General features: G+C 52.0%; 1 protein-coding gene across 6 annotated transcripts in view; it reads right to left on the bottom strand.

Moving 5' to 3' along the window:
- Sh3tc1 (SH3 domain and tetratricopeptide repeats 1) overlaps positions 1–13,763 on the bottom strand; it is a 42,679-nt gene extending 28,916 nt beyond the window's left edge. For 2 of the 6 annotated variants that reach the window (XM_050141142.1, XM_050141143.1), the window contains exon 1: positions 3,805–4,092. The gene's annotated coding sequence lies outside the window, so the exon portion shown is untranslated. Of the gene's footprint in view, positions 1–3,804; positions 4,096–13,648 lie in introns of those variants that run through there. The other 4 variants (XM_050141138.1, XM_050141139.1, XM_050141137.1 and 1 more) reach the window with 4 other exon arrangements.
- Positions 13,764–21,590: the final 7,827 nt, after the last annotated feature.

The raw sequence follows: 21,590 nt of genomic DNA, 5'->3' as shown, positions 1-21,590 counted from the left end.
GACTAGGATGGGCAGGAGCCCAGGCCTACGATGCAGAAAGCAGAGGTGCCAGCAAACTTTTACCCAGGACTAAGGGGTTTGCTGCCATGCCTGTTTTGTTTTTGTTTGTTTGTTTGTGTGTGTGTGTGTGTGTGTGTGTGTGTGTGTGTGTGTGTGCTTGTGCAGGGTGTAGTGGAGAGGAGAGGCTGGAGTAGAAAGGCCAGGGGTGCTGTGACCGGTCTTCCCCCCAAAATAGGGCAACAGAACCTTTATGAGACTCATTGTACATTAGGTACATCAGGACTACCTGGCCTGGTTCCTGCTCCCTCCCCAAGAACTGCCCAAGCACATGGAACTGGGCCAGCCAGCCAGGCTTAGCTTTAGGAGGTTTAGAGACATAGGCCACACACCTACTCACCAGTCATCTACTGCCTGGGGCCAAGGCACATGGAACTTCCACTCTACAAATGAGGCTGAAACTGTGCACAAACTTTTTTTTTTTTTTTTTGTTTCGAGACAGGGTTACTCTGTGTAATAGTCCTAGCTGCCCTGGAGCTAAATTTGTAGACCTGATTGGTCTCAAACTCACAGAGATCCACCTACCTCTGCCTCCCAAGTGCTGGGATTAAAGGTGTGTACCACCACCACCCAAGTGATGCCCATTTCTAGTGGTGGGGAGGAATCTGTAACTCCAGTCACTGATACTGACTGTGAGCCCAAGAGCCTTCTACCTGCTGCTCCCTGTAGCTTTCAGGAGGCTGGCCATCTTGTGGGGGAGGGAGAACTTTCCCTGAGAGTTGCCCACAGAGACCCCAGCAGGGATTCGGCACAGAGTGACAGAACCCTAGATGGCCGAATCAGGAATGGGAGGAGTCAATGCAAGTCTCCGTGGGCACTGCTGGCACCATGAGGACTGGCCCTGGCCTAACTCATGGCATCTCCCCTTCTACAGATCAGGGGTGGCAGGATCCCCATTCTGTTGCTGCCCCCTAACCTGTGCCAGTCTCGTGCCAGGCCTGTGAGCAGCTGGGTTGTCACATAGCAGGGAGTGTCAGCTGCAGGGGGTCGCCTAACCTTGGGGGTAGGCAGCTGGAAAGGGAGAGAGATTCACAGGGAGGAGACTTGAGTCCCCAGGAGAAGTGGCCTCAGTGAGCCCCTGACCTACCCATCCAGCACCTGCCTTTCATGGAAAGGCATGCAGACAAATCCTTCTCTTTCTCCAACTATGCCTGAAGGCTAAGATCTGAGATATGCAGATAGGAAAGAGATATCTCATACCAAGGGTACCAAGAGGACCTTGGATCCCTACAGACACCTGTTCACCTCAACATTCAATCACAAAGGAAAACAAACAAACAAACAAACAACTTCAGGCCCCAGGATCCTGGCGTGGCCCAGTTCACAACACAGGGACAGAATTACAGACCAAGTGCCCTCCTGTCCCCTGTCCTAAGGCATGGTCCCAGCTGGTCATGCCTGAGATACTCCAGGCCATCCTTCAGGCACTGACCATATCAGCCTGACCCCCTCCACAACCTAAGTCCAGCCTGAGCCTGGACTTGTGTCCTTCCCTGCCTTGTTTTACCAAACTGTCATCCTGGTTCCTACCACCACAGAGGCCCACAGTCTTTCTTGCCCAGGTCTGTGAGGATAGGTACATGCCCAAGGGGTAGGTGACTTCTGATCCCCTCTGGTGTAACACATCAGGGCCCTCAACCAAGTATTTGATCCAGTCTCTTGAGTGAGGCCCTGGTCTATAGGGTCTGTGGCTCCCAATCACTGCCCCCCCCAACTCATCATGTTTCACCCCAGTGTTCTTAGTCTTCTCTCTCTGCCACTTAGACCTTCAGGTGTCCCTACTTCCAGGCTGGCCAGTGTCTCTACAGAAGCTGACCGATGCCCACTAAACTTTCCATTCCTGGGTCAGGGAGGCACTTAGGGGTCTCACACAGACCTGGGGCTGGGCTTAAAGTGTTTCTGAAGAAATGGGACTCCCACTGAGGGAACTTCCCACCTACTCATTGAAGGCCCCCAAACTGCAATCACAGTGGGGCTTAAGAGCCCCAAAGAGGACGTGGGCCCTGTCTGCAAATGTGGAGCCACCTCTTCCCTGCACAGACCTCCACAGGCTTGCTTGGCCTGCTCCAGCAAGAGAAGCAACCTGGAGTCCAGCCAGCCCAGCCCCAGATGGTGTCCAGAAGCTTCAAAAGTACACGTGCTGGGTTCAAGTGACCAAAAGTGGTGTACGGAGTCTCCTTCCAGCCTTTGCCTTCTGCCCAGGTGGCAGAAGCATGAGGTGACCCCAGGTCCGTCACCGCAGGCTCTGACCTCCAACGCCCACCTAGTTTACTGCTGGAACACAGAGACCTAGGACCAATCTCAGTGGGGGGAATGTTCTATGCCTCAGTTTACCAACCCGTAAAATGAGAACGAAAACACCCACTCAAGGTGTTAGGAACATCAAGCAGGCAGACAGCACACTGGCTTACAGCCGGCATCAGTACTGTAGGCTGGACGGAGGAGCCTCTATGGTTGGCCCTGCCTGTGTCTCAAAAGATCTGGCCGGAGACCCATCAATGGACTTCCTGAACCTAGGCTTTGCAGGACTGTTGAGACTTTGCCTGGAGGTGGCAGTGTTCTCCACAGGGTGGGGTCTTGGTTGGAAACAGGTGGTTTCAGATGAAGCTGCCCTCAGTTCTGTTGGAAGTTGGATTAGAATAATCCCAACAGACTAGGTGGTCATGCCAGATTAGAGTGAGCCTCTGCCTGGTGCCTGGGGTCTACAAAGACCAGGGCACACAGACGAAGAGGGCACATGACAGAGGCAGGAGCCACTCAGGCACAAGCAGAGGCTGGAAGAAGCAGGAAGGACCTTGCTTTGGGAGCTCTGGAGGCTGTACCCTTTTTTGTTTCTGACTCCTGGCAATCAAACCATAAGAGAACAATTTCTGTCACAGTCTGTTATGGCAGCCATAAACACGGTGACAGCCTGAAGGTTTCTCTCCTGGGAAATGGGCTTCACACACCCACATCGTGGCATCTGTGATTCCACACACTTAAGACACTGGCATCCCGCCTGCTGCAAAAAGTTCCGTGAAACCAGCAACCTGGTGACGGTCATGTAAAGGTGGCACCTTTCAGCACCCTCCTCAGGCTTCACCTTTACCTCAGCCAGGAGGATGACCCTCACTCCACCCATGCCACAGATGTGGAGCACAAGGTTTGGCCCAGCCACGGTCCCAAAAGCAGGGGACTGTAAGTCAGGTGGCGGGAGTCTGGTCCCTCACCCCGAGCACAGGTCCTGGAGCCCTGGAGTCCTAGAGTCCTAAAACAGGCTGCTCCCGCTGAGGTCTTCAGAGACAGTAGTCAGTAACCCTAGCCAAGATATGTATTTCATTGGTTAACATAGAGACCCAGAGTGACCGCACAGTGGCCCGGTCACAGACACAGGGGCGCCACAAGCTCCACGCTTGGGCGTTCTTGTCATGGGCTGCAATGAACAAAAACTAGAGTTCAATACTGGAGCCCACTGGCTTTTGAATCCTATGTCTTTTCCAGACCTTAAGGACGCATTCGCAAGGGCCAGGTCACAATTAGCTGTTGGTCTCATCTGAGCAATCTTGACAGTCTAGCAGAAGAACCCTGGGGTGCTGAATGCCAGTCTCTAACAGCTCCCTGGCAGGGTTCTGGCATAGCCCAACCCTAAACAAGCCAGAAGAAAGAGGAAGGTTGAATACTATTCTTAGATACAGTTGTGGCAAAGCCTGGCTCTACCAATCACAGCCAACTCACAAAATCCATGCCCCTTTCCGGAGCCCCCCTTACCTGCACTCGGTTCCTCAGAGAACCGCCTTCCAGGCCCAGGGACGCAGGTGCCAGGTGGCCACTTCTGGCTCAGCTCCGTGCTGACTGGCCGGCCCACAGGCTGTCTGTCTCCAGCTGGCCTGGACAGGCAGGGGCCGCCCACAGCCGGCTGGCTGACTGATCAGTACTGCCACCGCCCCCCTGTTTCCTGCCCTGCTTCCTCCCTGAGCCTAGGGGCCTGGAGACCCAAGGCGGGCTGAGTACTTCAAGCTCTCCACTGACCGGTTGATCATTAGCTCCTTGTGGACCAGAGCCAGGCCCTGTCACTGCCTGCTCACTGCCAGCCCTGTGCTCTGTGGTGAAGGCTGGGGACACCCTCAGTGCTGAGATTGGGGAAGTCCACCGGAAGCCGGCCCTAAGGCCCTGCTAACCCCAGTCCAGCTCTCTGTTCCCTTTTCCCTGTTACACACGTGCGTACACATGCATGCAGATATGTGGGTGGCCTCAGAGACATGTGTGGGTACACAGACCTCGCACATATATGTGCATGCATATTGCACGGAATACACATGGGCTGCTTCTCACTCTGCCCTTGGCACCATCTCAGCCCTCTGATTCCAAGGGGTCCATTCTGGAACAGGTCAGCCTCCTTTTCAGCTTGCAGGTACTACAGCCTTGGAACTGGCCTCAGCGGATAGACACTTTCCCTTTCTCACAGGCTGTAGCCTGACCTGAGAACTTCCCCATGACCTCAGGCCCATGCAGAGCCCACCCTGAAAGATGGGGCTGGTCTGCCCGCCACACTGGCTAGGTACTGTGGGTATCTCTCCCCCCTGCCTGTCTCCATTTGTGGGGGATTCTGAGGATGTAGGTACACTGTGCTTCACATCTCTCTCCAGAGAACACAGACCATGGGATGCTAGCCTCCCCACCAGGCCTGTTTTTCTGAAAGCTGTGTCAGTAGAGGTCCCTGCAAGCCCACACCCATACATGGGTCTGGAAGTATTTCCTCTCCCGGCTATTGTCCCCACTGCGCCCAAACCAGTATCCTGTTTGTCTCAGAAGCTGCTCTCTTGGCCCAAGACCAGGGGGATTTTCTGAGAGACTCCCCCAGTGTGTGCAGGGCACTCCGGGGCCATCCAGTATGGGAACCATCTTTCTGATCCAGGGCTCTTCAGTAAGGCCATCCTGAAGTTATGAGGTACAAAACAGAACCACATAGCTCTGGCTTCCAGAGGGCCACTCAAACCCCAGTCTGCCTCTCTTGAGATCCCTCCAGAAGAACCTGTCACTTTCCTGAGCCTCAGTTTCCCCTTTGCATAAAGTCGAGTTGGGGGGGGCACTCGGCTCCCACAGTTCTGATCCATGACATGGCTGTAGCATGTTCAAGTTGTCATTGCCATGATGCTGATCCCTTGGGTAGATCACGCCATGGGACTTTGTGACAGCCCAGTGCAACTGTCATCCCTGTGACCCCAACAGGCTTGATATCAAATAGAGAGGTATCTTTCCCAGGGTTCTTCAACGTAGGCAAGCACTGGAACCAGGGTCTTTTCTCCCTTACCCCCTCACTCTTTGGTGTCTATGTCTAGACAGAGGCAGCAGGCCCTATTCCTAGGAACCCCAAGAATCAGGCCCTACCCTGAGAGATGAGGTCTCCAGAGCATCCCAGGCGCATGCTTTAAATGCCAAACCAAACAGCAGCGGCCCCACTTCTCTTGTCCCTCTTCATCACATAACTTCCTCGGCGCTACTGAGATGCATTAGGTGTGAGAGTGACCCGTGGCCAGTTGCTCCTCACCCCGCCCCACCTCTTGTCCCAGCTCTTCTCATTTCCTCACCTGCCCCAGGAGGGGAAGTCACAGATGGAGCTACATGGAAGGTATGTTATCCTCCTCAGGGAGGTCTCGCTGACAGAAGCTCGCCTTCTGAGGCAGGCTCTCCCTGCCCACCCAGACCAATGAGGCACACATTTAATGAAGTCATGGGCACAGCTACTATTTTGGATTGTCCTGTGACTATTAAATGAAAGAGCAGGATGCATCTAAGACAGGCGAAAGAGCCATCCCGGAGAGGCCATGGTGCCATTAAACCACAGTGGGGACAAAGGAAAGTTCCTGGCCCTCTCACCTAGCGTCCTTGTTCTCCCCAAACATACTCTGAGGCTCTAATTCCACCCCCTCTGCGTAGTGTCCCCTTGTGTGGCACACTCAAAGGCTTCTTTGGAGACAAGTGTGCCATTGCAAGGTTCTTCTGCTCCAGGCTCTACCAATGAGAGAGTCCACATCTGCCCACCAGGATCCAGCTATGGCTTGAAGCCCCAAAACCATGGTGGCCCACTGTATCAACTCTGACACCAGGATGCCAGGACTGACTTGGAGGGCAGGTAAGGCAGACAACAGGAGCAGGACTTCCTGGAAGTGGAAGATTCTAAGCCAAACTCTGGAGGGAAACTAGGCAAAGATGTATTATTGTGAGGGGTCTCCAAGGGGACAGGTGAGCTCTGAAAACCACTTAAGCCCAAGTATATCCCAGAGGACTAAGCCTCTGGAAGCAACCCACTCCCTAACACAAACAGCTAGGAGAGGCTAGCCGCCCTGCCCTGAGGTTAATCTGTAACGGACTATAAAAATGTTGAGCTCAGTAGAGCAGAGGCCTCCAGCAGAGCCTTAAAGATCGTTAAAGAACATGAAGACAAGCATACTTTCAGGCCCAGAGAAGAAATGTGTTTAGCTTTGCTGACCATCGGGTCTGTTATAATTCTGCCATTATAATGGGGCATTGAGAAGTAGCCAAGGATAGGCATGACCATCCTCCACCACCACTTTTCACAGCAGGGGACCAGGTCTGGCCTATGAGTGTGGTCTGTGGACTGCTCTGATGAGGCCTCGAGGCAGATAGGGTCATGCTGGCCTGAATACCAGTGGCTCACTTAGGCCCCTGTGACAGACTGGGCATGCAAAGCCTCAGTGCGGGGAATCTCTGTTAGGACATGAGATGGGGCTAAGAGATGGTGTGAGCAGCTGACTTGTGTAGAATACAGGAATGCAAACTTTCTCTACTCTGTGAGGGGTGGACGCAATCACACAGAGGACAGTAAACCATCTGTTTTCTCGTGGTTCTAAATGAAGACTTTTGGGTGACAAGGCAGTAGTTGACATCCTTCAGGATTGCACAAGGGGAAACTGAGGCTTGTGTAGAGAGTCACCCTCAGCCCCTTGCACAGGAAAGAGGGACTTCAATATATTTTCATTTCCAGGCTAATTCTTAGAGATCAGTTCTGTCTACATACGGGTACAGCCTTGGGGATGCACCCTAGCCTGATTCTCCCTGTGTCAAAGCTGCCTAGCCCTGAAACCAGTTTGTGTCTCCGCAGTGTCCTGCAAACATCAACCAGTCTAAGCACACACTTCCCATGCACCTCTGTGAGAAACAAAATTATATCAGCTAAGACTTCTTTCCAGAAACTGAGGTCCCCAGGCTGTATTACTGCTCTCTAAGGTGGGCAGGAGGACTTGAAGCTGGGATTTCTGCAGCCCTGCCCCCCAACATCAGCCACAGGCTTAAAATGGGGGCAACGGCTCCGAGGCCACTTCGGTTGTTACGGAGGCACACACAGACCCACTTGCTCTCTCAGCCGCTTTCCATTTCTTCACTCCTAGCCAAACTTCAAGTGCTGTCGGTGTGCCTGCCACACCACACACCCCAAGCTACCTTTGCGTCAGCTACAAGCTCAACATCAGCTGTGGATGCCAAAGGCCCCCTCTCTGATCTCTCCAACCAAGCAAACTGCATGTACCCAGTCCTCCTTTGTCCTGCTCTTGTGCCAGCTAAGTGCGAGGGGACTGCTTACCTGGAGCCTGGAATCAGGCTTGGCTCCTATATTTCCCTCCCGCCTCCTGTGGAACATCATGTATGGCCCTGGAGAGACAGAGGGGCATCCGCAGGCAAGCCCTCCCTGCCTGCTCTGAGCAGGAAGCCCCAAGGAGACAGTCACACCTGCACCCTTCACAACCCCGGAGCCCAGCTGTGATGTTTCCCAAGTGATGTAATGGAGGAGTGACCAGAGGGATCACTGCTTTGATGCCAAGCCAGGTGTGTACTGTGGGGTCTCTTCTCGTCGGCTAAAGAAAGGGGCTTGCCCTTTGCCTCTATTCATACTATTTGTACACAAAAGACAACCTGGAGACAGACACTTATCTCCCACTGCTCACCCCCATACACAACTCTCCTCAGAGGTGACTGAGGAAGAGCAGGTTCTGGAGTTGACAGCTCAGATGAGTCCTCTGGATAGCTACCTCAAATTCAGCTTCCAGGTCTGCCTGGCTCAGCACCTGCTAGGTATGAAGAAGCGGGGGCACAAAGGAAGCCGTTATCTCTACTCTCATGATAGTTCAGCAGGGTAAGAGTAGAGACGGACCAGTGCTGAGCATCAGAGATGTGGCCGAGCCACCCACAAGAGTTCACGGTCAAGTGGCAATGATAGTTATCAGGGCCAGACAAATAAAATAGCTCCTCTCCCAGCACTGGGACAGGGCGGGCAATAGGCCAGTGACTAAATCTTGGCTGTAGATGGGTGGAAATGGCCTGGAGGTGGGGTGCCCAGACAGCTGGGGCTATGGAAATGTGACTGAATGCATTTCCATATGGTCATGGAGTGGCTGGAGGTGCCAAGAGGCAAGAGAATACAATTGGTGGACTGATGGACTGATGAATGAACCACGTATAGGTAGGTAAGCAGATAGGCCAGAAGGCAGGCAGACCAATAGACAGACAGACAGACAGATAGATGGGTGAATGAATTATTGGTGGCTCAACAGGTGCCCACTGTGATATGACTAAGCCAAGAGGACACGGGTACTCACTGAAAAGGTCCCAGTGGATGCAGCTAGAACAATTTGAGCAAGAAAATGAGGCAGCAGGTAGAGGACAGCTCAACGCGTGATATCTGTTCTTGGCTGTCAGCTCGCCACAGCCGCAATGAGCTAAAACCCAGGTGGCTGAGCACACCTGTGAAGGATTTTTCTTTTTCTTAAAAAAAAAATTATTTTTAACCTGGGAAGACCCACCTTTCATGTGCGCCACACTTCTGCTGGCAGCCTCTGTAAAGGCCGTGGAAGAAGGAAGCTTGTCCTCTTCGCCTGCTCTTGCCCACTCTGGCAAGCCCGTCCCCTCGCTGGATTTGAAGCCTTTAGGAGTCCAGCACATCCTGAAAACCACTTGAGACATCCAGCCTCGTGGACTGAAAAACTACCTCCAGACATTGTTGAAGTAGCTGAACTACAGATGGTAAACCATTCTAGTAAATTCTCTTTATATGTTGACAAAATTTATGTTCATTCTGTCCGTTCTGTTCCTCTTGAGAACCCCGACTAATACACAAGGTATAAGATAATGGCCCTAAATCTAGCTAAGCGTGGTGCTTTGAATGAGAATGGTTTCCGTAGGCTTATATATTTGATTTTTTGTTCTGTTTTTGTTTGTTTGTTTGTTTGTTTGTTTTTTGGAGACAGGGTTTCTCTGTGTGGCCTGGCTGCCCTGGAACTCACCCTGAAGTCCAGACTGGCCTCCAATTCAGAGATCTGCCTACCTCTGTCTACCAAGTGCTGGGTTTAAAGGTGTGTACCACCACTGCCTGACCACAAGTATATATTTGAATGTTTGGTTCCTAGTGGGTGGACTGTTTAGGCAGGATTAGGAGGTGTGTGGCCTTGGAGGAGGTGTGTCGCGGGTGGGGGGACTTTTAGGTTTCAAAAGCCCACACCAAGGCCTGTGTCAAGCTGCCCCTGCCCTGGATCAGTACATAAGCTCTCAGCTACTGCTCGAGTGCCATGCCTGCCTCTTTGCCCCCAGGTTCCCTGCCGTGATTGTCACTGATTTATCCTCTGATACTGGACGCAAGTCCCAGTTAAATGCTTTCATTTGGAATTTGCCTTGGTCATGATGTCTTTTAACAGCAATAGAAAAGTTATTGAGACCGTGTCTTGGGGTTACTATTGCTGCGAAGAAATGCCATTGGCCACAGCAACTCTTTTAAAGAAAACATTTAATTGAGAGTGACTTGTTCACAGTTCAGAGGCTCAGCCCATTGCGATTATGAAGGGGAGCATGGCAGTGTGGAGGCAGACTTGGTGCTGGAGCCGAGAGTGCTGCTTCTGGCAGACATCAGAAAGTTGACTGTCACACTGAGGGAAGAAAAAGACCTCAAAGCCCAACCCTACAGTGACACACTTCCAATAGAAGGTGTGGCCAAGATTAAAGGTGTGCCCTCCAGCCTCAAGGTCTGGATTAAAGGTGTGTGTCGCCCAGCCTTCTCCACTCCCTATGAGCTTCTGTGGGCCAAATACATTTAAACTACCACAGACAGAAGGTAAACGGGGCAGTGGGGAGGGGACTCGACATAGGCCACCCAGTGCATTTCACAAACATGTTACTCTCCTACCCCGACTGCAAGAAACCTGACAATTACTCCCTAAGTGTACCATACATGGTGACCTCCCCAGGACAGTTTAGAGGGGACCAGAGCAATCCTATCATACAGACTCATGACCAGCAAAGCAAGGGGCCAGGGTCAGAACCAACATCAGGGTCCTGGGACCCCATCACCCAATCCCACAAACCCAGGCAAATCCTGTTTATGTGGAACGGGGTAGGGGGACACGTGGGGGGTAGGGGGACACGTGGGGGGTAGGGGGACACGTGGGGGTGGGCATTCACTCTGCTCTGCAGTCAGGGAAGACTTTTAGAACTCAGTTGGGTGATTCTTGAGCGGGTCTTGGAGGATGCATGGGTGTAGAGTGCTGGGCAGCATGATACTCAAGGTGGACGAGTCCTAAGTGGACCTGACAGAGGAGGGAGGTGGAGGCAAGCACACGCCGCCGTGGTGAGACACATCTGCAGTGGTGGTCCCAGTCCTCCTTTACCCCCGAGGGGACAACAGTGGGGACAAGAAACAGCTGGTAACCAACCTCACCAGACACCTACATTTGAGCAACGGTAGTCCAAAGAGGGCTGACTTCCCCCATTCCTATCTATTACCTTAAAACTTGACAAGATGTTGACTGGCCCCTGACAAGGCCCCCCTTTTTCACTGCCAAGGTTAGATCAGCAGCACTGACATCCGTCACCACATCCTTGGCAGGTAGCCCAAATCAGAGCACCACTAGGTCACCAAGACTTGCAATCACAATTGCAGTCACCTTTGACCAGCAGTCTCATTCCTGGATTCTCCTGTTCAGATTGCTGCCTCCGGTGTGGGGACAGGTGCCAACCAACCCAGCTGTTTACAACACCCAGCACCTTGGAAATAGCCTGGTGTCAGATAAGTCACACTCCCTCCCACACTGCATAGCAAGTGCAATGATAAAAAGCCAGGACTTTCCCTGCATGCCCACGAAGTATGCTCTGGAGACACATCGGGCAGGAAGCGAGGCAGGAGCAGCCACATGCCACCTGGGCACTAGAGCACACTCCGTTCCTCTGCGTGTGAAAAGAAACCAGGTTCCTAGGATGCATGGGGCCCGCAGAGAGGGTGTCACAGGGGAGTTCAGGGGACTTTGGAGTGAAACCATCTGATGACATCGTGAAGATGGGCGTGGCACCCTGGTGTTCTCAGGAGACACTGACCAGCACAGAACAAAGACTGGACCTCAGTGGAGACACAATTAGGGGGACAGGGGGACACTCCAAGACATGGAGGCAAAACAAACAAAAATAATTCCATGTGTTACAAGTGCATGGTGGATCTTATTAAAAACTGAAGGGGGGGTGGTCTGGGACAGAATAATACATTCAGGGCTTTGAATGTGGAGAGGCCTCCAGCTGTATTAACATCTGCACTAGCTCCTGAGTGGATAACCCCTTGTGTTGGTTACTTGTTTGTCTAACATAAGCTAGGGCCAGCTGGGAAGAAGGAACCTCAATGGAGAAACTGCCTCTATAAGATTGGCCTGTAGACTCCTCTGTGGGCCATTTTCTTGATAAATGATTAAAGTGGATGGTTTTGGCAGGTGGTCCCACGATATATAAGAAAGCAAACTGGCTAAGCATGGTGACATACACATTTTAATCCCAGCCCTTGGGAGGCAGAGGCAGGTGTATCTCTGTGAATTTAGGCCAACCTGATCTACATAATGAGTTTCAGGTCAGCTAGAGCACATGGTGAGATTCTGTCTAAAGAAAGAAAAAGCATACCGGGCAGTGGTGGTGCACACCTTTAATCCCAGCACTAAGGAGGTAGAGGCAGGTGGATCTCTGAGTTTGGGGCCAACCTGGTCTACACAGTGAGTCCCAGGACAGCCAGAGCTACATGGTGAGAGCCTGTCTCGAAACAAAGGATAAAGCAGCATTCCTCCATGGCCTCTGCTTCAGTTTCGGCTTCCAGGTCCCTGCCTTGGCTTCCCTGCATGATGGACTACAAACTGTAAGCTGAAGAAAGCCTTCCCCACACCAGCTGCTTTTGGTCCTGGTGTTTATTACAGCTGTAGAAACGCTAACATCCCTGCACTACCCTGACACGAGGCACCAACAGAAGGGGACAGAGGGCTGTTCAGGACTCTCACCCTGCCTTCATCTGACACATTCTGAATACTGAAGTCTCTAAATTCCCACCAGAGGACAAGGCTAGACACATTTGGATGGCAAATGGCTGAGGCTCAGAGATGGGCACAGGGGATGGGATCCTGCTGAAGGTCACACCCCAGCCCTCCTACAGCAGGGGTGTGTCCTGCACAGGACTTTGGGCCACACCTTCTTGTGCTTCTCCTCTAGTCCTGAAGCACCAGGGAAAATGAGGCAGGCTTTTGAAATGGCATCTTGTTCCAAATTTGTGGAATTGTGAGCCTCAGCCCTGCTGGGTTTCTGGAGGGCAGAGACACACCCTTCACCGTGAACAAAGTTCTGCTGGGGCCCTGCTGCTACTAAAATACACACACAGGTTACAAAGGCGCCCTGGGGGGCAAGAAGGAGACATTCCTGGGTTTATGGCACCCAGGGACAAACAGATTCTCAGGAGGCCTACCCCTTTCTCTAGGGCCTGAGCTGGCCTTCTGAGCTTCAGTACAAAGTTCAGACACTCACCAGGCCGGTGCAGCCTTAAAATCCAAGGGCCAACAGACTCACTCAGCAGTACTACCTTTCATTCCTGGCCTGAAAGGGGAGGGGGATGGGAGGATGTCAGAGCCCTACTGTTCCCGGGGGCTGGTAGCTGGCAGCAACTTTAGCCCCTGGGGAGGAGAGGCCTGTGCTGGGTTGAGAATGGGGGAGTTTGGGAGAACAGCACGGGATCCCTGGCCTTTCGTGCTGGTGTCCAGCACGTGGGAAACATTAAAAGGCGGCCAGCATCCTGCCGTCAGATCCCAGACCCTGCAGGACTCCTGCTTGTCTACAGCATGCCTGGTACGGTACAGTAACAACAGTGGTCACTGGCCACATGCAGACACTGCTCTGGGCACCCAGAAGTACACCCTCAGTGGCTAGATGAGGAGACTGATGCTCAGAGGAGTGGAGCTGCCCAAAGACACTCATCCAACACGTGTGGCCCAGACCACGGGGACTTTGCTACTCCACGAGGCACTGGTCCAGTCTGGCTCTGAGTAGTGTGGGAAGACCACACCCTCTACCTCAGACCTGACTTCAGCCCTGACAGGGCCCAGTTCCACACACTTTTCAGACTGGAGGACACTAGTGTCCCTCTCCTTGACCACAGCCACCTGGAACCTGTCCTCCCTGCTGCTCTAGACCAGACCTGACCTGTTCAAGTGCTGGCCACCCCAGCACCCCCTTACCTGTTCTCATAGGTGAGCAGATTGTAGACTCCCCCCCACCCCACCCCGGGGCAGACCCAGCAGAACCCTCTAGAACTTACCCTGCCTGGAGAGCAGACGCTGCCAAGGAGGAGGGGGTGGCTAGGGAGCCTCCAGGTCCTTCACCTGCACTGAATGACTGTCTCAGTCCTCAGGAGGCACTGCCCAGGCCACTGGTCTCCAATCAGACAACCTGAGTCATCAGCCGGCTGGGCCCGCCCTGCTGGGAAAGGGCCAGCCTCCTTTTGACCTTCCTCCTCCTTATCAGCTGTCAGCTCTTGGTCAGCATTCCCTTGCAGGGTGGAGGAACTGTTTAGGAGCTGTGCTGGGGAGGAGGGGCGCGGTATGAGAGGAGCCCAGACAACAGAGAGTAGTGGCAGGGCAGTAGGACAGCTCACAGAGGAACTGCTGGGCTAGGACGCTGCTGGCTCGCTCACTCTCACCAGGCTAGCACTGGGAGAGCACTTACTGTATGCCTCCAGGCCCCGTGTAGAGCCAGCAAAGCAACAGCAAAGATGGGCAGATCCCCAGGTGGCTATTTGAGAAACTATTCCCAAATGTGTATGTCCCTAAAGTTAGGTCCTGGCCCCTACACTTGCTTCGTGAGGGTGACAAACTTGGGTTCTTTTTAAGAGTTGCTAAATGATCCTTGTCAGCAAGTGAGTCTGTGAATCTCCGCTCTAAATATGACTCCTGCTATCAACAGGTGGCTGTAACCCTGCCCGCTAGGGCCCCCTAGCCGCCAAGGTGAGGCTGCTGTCTCCTGACCGACTGGGTGACGCCAAGAATGTGTGTGTGTGTTTCAACCTTTCTGGGCTTCTCTTTCTGCCCATTCAGAATGAAAGAACCCAAGGAATTTCAGCTCAGTGCTATGGATGAGTTAGTGTACACAGAGGATTTGGCCTCTCACCGCTCACGTGTGGGCGTGCACGAGCTTGCGTACCGCCCCCCCCCCCCCCCCCCCCCCGTGTTTTTTATCAGTCATCCTGCAGATTCAGACTCTCTATTTACTCTTGTTTGTACTGGGGGGTGGGGGTGGGGGGTGGGACAGAGCCAGCTCAGCAGGGAGGCAGGAAACACCCGACGCCAGCCAGGCTTAGGGTTTGTCAGGAGCTGGCCACTCAGTTTTTTTTTTTTTTTTACCTGTGCCAATGGACCAATGAACCAATGGGATTCTAACTGTGTGGCAATTCTCTTTGCAATTTTTTAGGATGCACAAGGAACCTGCTCTCAAATCTCTGGTCCATGATGATACCATGTCTTCAGGGGACCCTGGCACCGTTCCTCTGTCCAGGCCTTTCCTCCTTCTCTGCTCTATTCTTTGTGTGCATGCCTGTGGTTCCAAGGCTGCTTCAGGCCCTGGGATTCTGCCAACCCTCGCCATGAGTGTTCCAGCTCTGTAGTGCGCGTTGGTGACCTCTCTCACACCTATCTGTCACCACCCAGGCAGGGCTGCTGCTGGCTGACACCTAGCATAGACAGGTAAAGAACCTGTGTGACTGGGAGATCATCCCCTCCCCCTATGCCCCTAGTGACACTGGTAGTAACTGGTGGCCCTGGAGGGCATTAGCAGAGTGGCCAGGCCTGGGGCCTTAGAAAAAATTAATCCAACCTGCGCCCCCACCTCTCCAAAGGCTTGCGTCACCAGGCTTGCCAGGTGCCTTCCTTGTGCCTTCAGTCTGGGTGTCCCCTGATCAACAAGGTCTGCAAAGCTGTCCCTTTTCCAGGCTCACAGATTGACTCGAGCAGTGGAATTGCTTTGAGGGAATGCCATCCTGGAAGGTCCCAAACGGGGTGCAGGGACTGCAACAGAGCAAACAGCTCCCATGAATCCCCCGACCCCGAAGGGCAGGACCAGAAGGCTCATTTACACTTAGAGGCTCAGTGCTTTGCCTCCCTGAACTGACTGGTCTCCTCACAGGGCCCACACCTTCCCTCCCAGCTCCACAGGGTGACAGGTACCTCTTTCAGTTTAGTTGAGTGCAATGGGAGAGACTGGGCCTAAAGCTCTCTAAGTAAGCTTCTGCCAGAACCCTCTGGAACTCCTGGCACTAGCAGGTGCCCTCTTTACCTTCCAGATTGTGGCAGCATCAAGTAGTTGCTCCCTACCTTGTCCCCAGGCCACACCCTAAGGGGGCACACCATGAGCTGCCCCTTCTCTGGTTCTGCCTATGAGCTTCTGACAGCAGCCTTGCACCACACTCACCTCCTTCAGGCTAACTTGTCTAAGCTCAGAATTCACAGGAAGAACCAGTGCACGGAACCCCAACATAACCTGCCGATGGGGACCGGCTCTGTGGAGCCTGACTTCATTTCAAATGTGGATCCATTGCACATGTCCTAAAGTCAATGTCTTAGCCTTTAAAGAACATACTGGACTTCTGGAGCCAAGAGCTGGCCAGGGGTGGATGGATTTCTATGAGTTCAAGGCCAGCCTGAACTTCAGAACAGGTAGGGCTATTCAGAGAGACCTTGTCTTAAACAAACAAACAAACACATAAACAAAAAACAAGTAAAGCAAAGCTCCATTTTTTTCTTGTCCAGTTTTTACCACCAAAGTGCTTGTCAGGACACCCCAATTGTTCATGCTGCTCCTCAGGACAGATTTTCAGATGTTGTCGCCAACCTGAGGTGGATCCCCCTCTCCTGCCTATATTGTAAACACCTGCATTACTGATACCTTTATGGCTATAATAAAAGTTCCTCCCCCAACCATCTCTGTTTCCCCATATTTAGTCGGAACAACATCTGTTTCTCTAAGGGACATCGATGCTGCTCAGATTTAGTGTTTAGTGTCCCAGTCTAGAGAGGACACTCCTGTCCTGGCTTGACACTTCTTCCCGGTGGAAACCTGGAAGACAAACGGGTACTAGGCTAAGAGGGATCGGGGACAAGTCTCAGACCCTTTCTGCTGAGAAGTGACCCCTTCAAGTTGTCCTCTGACCTCCTCACCTGTGTGTGTGTGTGTGCGTGCACACACGCACACACACACACAGGGTGGCCTTGATAGAGGTCTAAGGATGGAGACAGGCTGCTTGATGAAGCAAGAACAGAGTCTCAGTCAGAGGCCTAACTTCAGGCTGCCTCTCCCAACACCAGTTCTCATCTCGTGTATATTCCTGGCACTGTGTTTGGACTATGTGACCTCAGTAAGGGCCCTCACCATCTCTGAGCCTGAGTACTCCCGACTGAGGTGGGTCAGGCCTGTTTTGCTGTCCCCTGCCTGTGGCCTGCTGGATTTCTGCTTTTTCCAGTCTAGCTTCTCAGGAAGTCCTAGGCTGCCCTGACGCCACCTGTCAGTCAATTAAGCCCTCCTTGTGAAAACTCCAGCCCTGTCTCTAAGGAGCTTTCTGTCAAGGCCCCACAGCTCCCCAACTTCGTGCTCTTACTTATCTCACCCACGATTAGGTGGGGGGCAGGCTGTGAGGGATCAGGAAACTTCCTCTGGTCATGGTCATACAACCACTCCTAAATGCCACTTATGTGACCCAGGAAGCCCGGCCACAGGTTAGGTGGGGCAAGAAACAGGAGAGGGAAGGGGCAGGACACATTGCAATTTGCAGGGAACGGTGGCTCCCTTCCCTTAGGCCTGCTGGCTGTGCTTCTGCTCCTGGCCTTGGACTCTGAGGGGCTGTGTGGGCACCCCTGTCCTGGACAGCAGTGGTCAAAGTCACTACTGCTACTGGATCTGAAGCAGTGTCCCATTTAAGAAACTATAAGAGCAGTTTCTTGGAAGGAAGCAGGAATGGGCAAGCACAGACCCTGCAAGATGGGTGGGCAGGCCACAGCTTTGGCAAAAGGCATTGCTGTCTAGAACATTCCAGAATCCAGAATGATCTGGCAGAGCAGCTTTCTTTTTACTGTGTCCCTCCAGTGTGTGGTGGTCCCGGCTGCTGGATCCCAGTGCCAGCACCCATAGTCACGTGGCCTGAAAGTTCCCTCCCTCGGACCTGCTATTTGCTCACCTGTGCAAAGGGGACAGGATACAGGGTCAGTGAAGGATTATAAGTAGTATATGGGACCCCACAATCCAGCATACAGAGAGCCCTTCTCTCTCTGGCTTCGTTGAGATAGTCTACACAACCCCAGCTAGTCTCCAACTCACTATATAAACCAGTAGACTTCCCTAGTGCTGAGAGTAAAACTGTATATGCAAGGTTCTGTTTTGTTTTCTTGAAAGAGTTTTTCACTGTCTCGCTTTTAGAGACAGAGTATCATTATATTGCCCAGATTAGCCTTGAACTCCTAGGCTCAAGGAAGCCTCTGCCTCCTAAACACATAGAGTCCAGACGTGTGACACGGTACCCAGTGTTGCTACTTTATACAGCACTGTCAGTCACCTATCCCCGCAACAATAAAACCCGCCCACCCCCTCTCCAACAGGCTCCACTGGTCATGGTCAAGTTTTCGGTTTAGATAACAGCCCTGGTCTAAGGACTGGATCATTTGTGACAGCGTTAGGACCTGCCCCAGTTGTCAGGCCCCTGTGCCATGTTCCGGATAGGGACAGGTAGGGAAACATATTTCCCCTTCCTCCTGGCATGGGCACTGGAGGCTGTAGTCTGTCATTCACAGGTACAGCGGGCGTTTCCTCAGTACCCACTCGTGCAGATCTCATAGCTGACTTGCCAGGTGCAAGGGGGACATGCCCCCTTTTAAAGATGAGAAGAATGATGCTCAAATGGGATATCAGGACCCTGGGAGTCCCTCACAAAGGGCGGGTTGCACAGGCAACTGGTGGGCCATAGACCTTGATTAAGAGGCGAATTGCAGCGCCCTCTAGTGTCTGTCTATCTCTTCTTGCAAGAAAGCCCTAATTTGTTCTCTGAGAGGTGAGATAACTCTTTATCTGCCAGAGACACAACCCCCACCCACACAGACTCCTGCTTCCCATTTCCCCCAGGGATGGGCTTAGAAGGAAAGAGCTAGAAGCAGGACGGGCCTGTGAGATGTCTTAGCTTGTAAAGGCGGCAACCAAGCCTGGCAACCTGAGTTCAGGTCCTAGTTCAGGTCCTGGGATTTATATGGTGGAAGGAGAGAGTTAACTCCTTCAAGTTGTCCCTGACTGCTTCACCCATATGCACACGTGTATACAAAACAAATAAATAAAGAAATAAAAGGAAAGTGAAAGAATTTTGCAGCAATATATATAAAATTTCTTTTTCTAAGACAGAGTTTCTTTGGCTTTCCTGGAACTTGCTCTGTAGACCAGGCTGGCCTTGAACTCACAGAGATCTACCTGCCTCAGAAGAGGCAGAGTGCCGGAGTGCTGGGTTTAAAGGCATGATCCACCACCACCTGGCTGTTTCCAATAGCCGCAGTTTCCCAGCGATGGGGAGGTGGGAAGACAAATGGATGTCCTGGTCCGAGATAAAAGTCACACCTTCTTCGCTGCAAAATAGAAGTCTACTCTGATGCGTGGGCAATATTGCTGAGTATATTAGCAATGAAGGGACGATTACGCAGGCTCAGTGGGGTTTGTAAAACTGGGGTGGGGGTGAGAAACTGGAGTCTGGGTACTATCCTATCATGGGTATGTCCTCCTTTTCTTTCTTGGTAGTGGGGTGCTGGGAATGCTGTCCGGCACTTGCTGCCTTTTGTTCTTTCTGAACCCCAACTGGAGCAGAACCTCTCATCTTTCCTACTAGTTCTAGAGAGGGGTCACGTCACCCAGAGTCCCGGGACTTCCCTGTGTATGTCTGTCAGAAGAGGGAACAATCCCAGCACTTGGGAGGCAGAGGCAGGCGGATCTCTGTGAGTTCGAGACCAGCCTGGTCTACAAGAGCTAGTTCCAAGACAGGCTCCAAAGCTACAGAGAAACCCTGTCTCGAAAAACCAAAAAAAAAAAAAAAAAAAAGAGGGAACAAATAAGAGGGTGGGGGACCGTGGAATGTTCCACACTTAGGCAAAAGCAAACCTCAAGCCATTGGATAGAGGCCATGCCAAGGTTGCTTACGCTGGGTGGCATTTATTCATTCCAGTGGTATAAAAACCTGATCATCTGTGTGCTCAGGTTGGATTTCACGGCAAACAAAGTTCAAGTTCACATGACTCAAACAGAAAGGTCTCCATTGGCATTGGCCGTAGAAGTTCAGAGGTAGATCTCAGGACTGACTTGATCCAGGGGCGCTTTGGGTTCACTCTTCTAGGATGACCTGAATCTGACCAGGAGGGGCATCACCGAAATCATCTTTTACTTAACTAGCTGGCCTCAGAGTTGCCAGGCTTGGGTCGTTCGCCCTCCTGGATAGACTTGTGTCTGGGGACCCTGGGTGATGGCTGATGAAGTCTAGCTCTGTCTTCATGGCCTGGGTTCATCCTGTGACCATCCAGAACCATCTGAGCTAGACACAGGGTTGACTTACTTTTGAGTCAACTGTGTGCTGGGTGGGGTACCACCAGAAAGAGAGGAACTGGGAGTCAGGTAACTAGGTAACCAGCCAGGAGATTAGAGGAGACTCAAGCAGTCCCCTTCCCATCCTGGAGCCTAATCACACAATGGTCACAAGCTAGGAACACCCAGGCCTCAGAATGGGCAAGTAACCCAGCAGGAAACTGTCCCTTCCATTCTGTTCCTATGTAGGGTGAGGACAGAGGCTTCCCTCTGAGATGCTAGGGTGCTCCATGACAGCAGGCAGCAGTGGAGCAGTCTCCCACCAGGGGGCAGTACAGTAAAGAAACTTGGGGTCTTGCTTGTTCTTCTGTTAGAGAAGCTTCAGCAAGAATCCCTGGAAGTGGATGACATCACATATTTTCCTGTAAAATTATGTGTAATTTTAATTTAAAGTTTTAAAGAATTTTTTTTTTGGTTTTTCGAGACAGGGTTTCTCTGTGGTTTTGGAGCCTGTCCTGGAACTAGCTCTTGTAGACCAGGCTAGTCTCGAACTCACAGAGATCCGTCTGCCTCTGCCTCCCGAGTGCTGGGATTAAAGGCATGCGCCACCATCGCCCGGCTTAAAGTTTTAAAGTATTTTTATTTATTGATATTAAAACACTGTTTTTCTTTGCTGTATGCATACTGTTAAAACAGAGATGGCGCGGCAAATAAGAGCACATGCTGATCTGGAAGAGGATCTGAGTTTGGCTCCCAGTGCCCATGCTGGTCAGCGTATAGCCACCTGTAACTCCAGCTCCAGAGTGGATCCAATGCCTCTTGTCTTCCTGGGTACCTGCACTCATATGCACCATACTGACCCACACACTTTAAAAAATATTAATAATAAAGCTATACATATGTATACATATATAACACTTTGGGGACTCAGAGTAAACCCCAAACTTCTGTGTTCAGCAGCATAAAGGGACAGGAAGGAAAAAAAGGCTAGGAGACGGAGCCTCCCCGTGAGACATACATTGCATTGGTCGTGGCTGTGGGTGAAGCCTGCTGGCTTTCCTATCTGGACCTGGCAAGAGTAGTTGACACAAGTCCTGAGTAGCAAATGTGAACCCCACAGCAATGGTCTTAATCCGATGGACACCAAGTCGATCATAACTGAAGGTACACCTCTCTGCCTGGGCACGCAGAGATGGAGACGGGCTGTGCTCAGCCACTGTGCCTCCACCCTTCACACTGCACAGGCTCAGAATTTGACCCCGGTCCCTGAGCATGGCTAGGAGCTTGAGTGCAGCCCTGCAGCATCGACTTGTCTTTCCACACTATCCCTTAATCTAAATGTTCTTACCGCTGCTCTTAAGATCTTTGCACAGAAATCTTTTCCTGGAAGGACACTCCAAGTACTCTTTAGAACAAATTGGACTGTTAGCATTCTGTTCCTGAAGTTGAAAAATCAAGCCGGGCGGTGGTGGCGCACGCCTTTAATCCCAGCACTCGGGAGGCAGAGTTCGAGACCAGCCTGGTCTACAGAGCTAGTTCCAGGACAGGCTCCAAAGCCACAGAGAAACCCTGTCTCGGAAAAACAAAAAAAAAAGGAATTGTATCTGTTTGCTTTCCACATACCAACACTAAAGGTACTGGCAAAAGTTATGCTATAATTTGAATAAGGC

The sequence above is a fragment of the Alexandromys fortis genome, unplaced genomic scaffold, assembly GCF_014885135.2.
Source record: "Alexandromys fortis isolate MF-2015 unplaced genomic scaffold, M_Fortis_MF-2015_v1.1 scaffold_7, whole genome shotgun sequence".
NCBI classification, from domain to species: Eukaryota; Metazoa; Chordata; class Mammalia; order Rodentia; family Cricetidae; genus Alexandromys; species Alexandromys fortis.
Note: the sequence above shows the minus strand (reverse complement) of the source record. Positions and strands in the feature narration are given on the sequence as shown.